The sequence below is a fragment of the Orycteropus afer genome, unplaced genomic scaffold, assembly GCF_000298275.1.
Source record: "Orycteropus afer afer isolate SDZICR_OR568_19922 unplaced genomic scaffold, OryAfe1.0 scaffold00747, whole genome shotgun sequence".
Taxonomy (NCBI): Eukaryota; Metazoa; Chordata; class Mammalia; order Tubulidentata; family Orycteropodidae; genus Orycteropus; species Orycteropus afer.
Window position 1 is genome coordinate 954,782 of NW_006922334.1, and position 645 is coordinate 955,426.

The window sequence follows — 645 nt, forward strand, 5'->3', positions numbered from 1 at the left end:
AAAAAATGTAGAGAAGGAGTATAATAAAAAAAAAATGGGAAAAATGTAAAAAGAAAAAAAAGGCATGGGGTTAACCATGGGAAAGAAGGAAAAAAATTGTAACCATGAACAGGGAAAAGAAAAAAAGCTGAAAACTAGTACATAGCTGGGGAAGAATAAAGAATAATAGTAAAATGGACAAAAGCAATAATAATAAAAGTAGTTTTAAAACAGACAAGAGCAAACAAACTAAAAAACAGAAAACAGAAAAAAAAAATCAGTGCAGGGCAAGGCAGGTTACCCAGATTCCATCAGGGCACACAGACTGGGATGGAATTCCTGCCGGCCCAAAACGTGGGTAGGAGTGTGGGATGGCTGCACCTCTGTTCACCAAGAAGGTGTGGGGTATAAGAGTATCAAGGGGAATATTGCACCTTTCCAATCGTCCGGGTCCGGAATGTCCTTGGGGTTCTCAGCAAGTGGAGCCTTTTCTTAAGTCCCTGGCATCTGGGACATCGCTGCTGGTTTAAATATCCAAAATGGCCAAGCCACTTGTTGTTGTTGTTGTTGTTAAGTGCCGTCGAGTTGTTTCCGACTCATAGAAACCCCATGCACAGCAGAACGAAACACTGCCCAATCCCGCGCCAGCCCCACAATCCCTGCTAT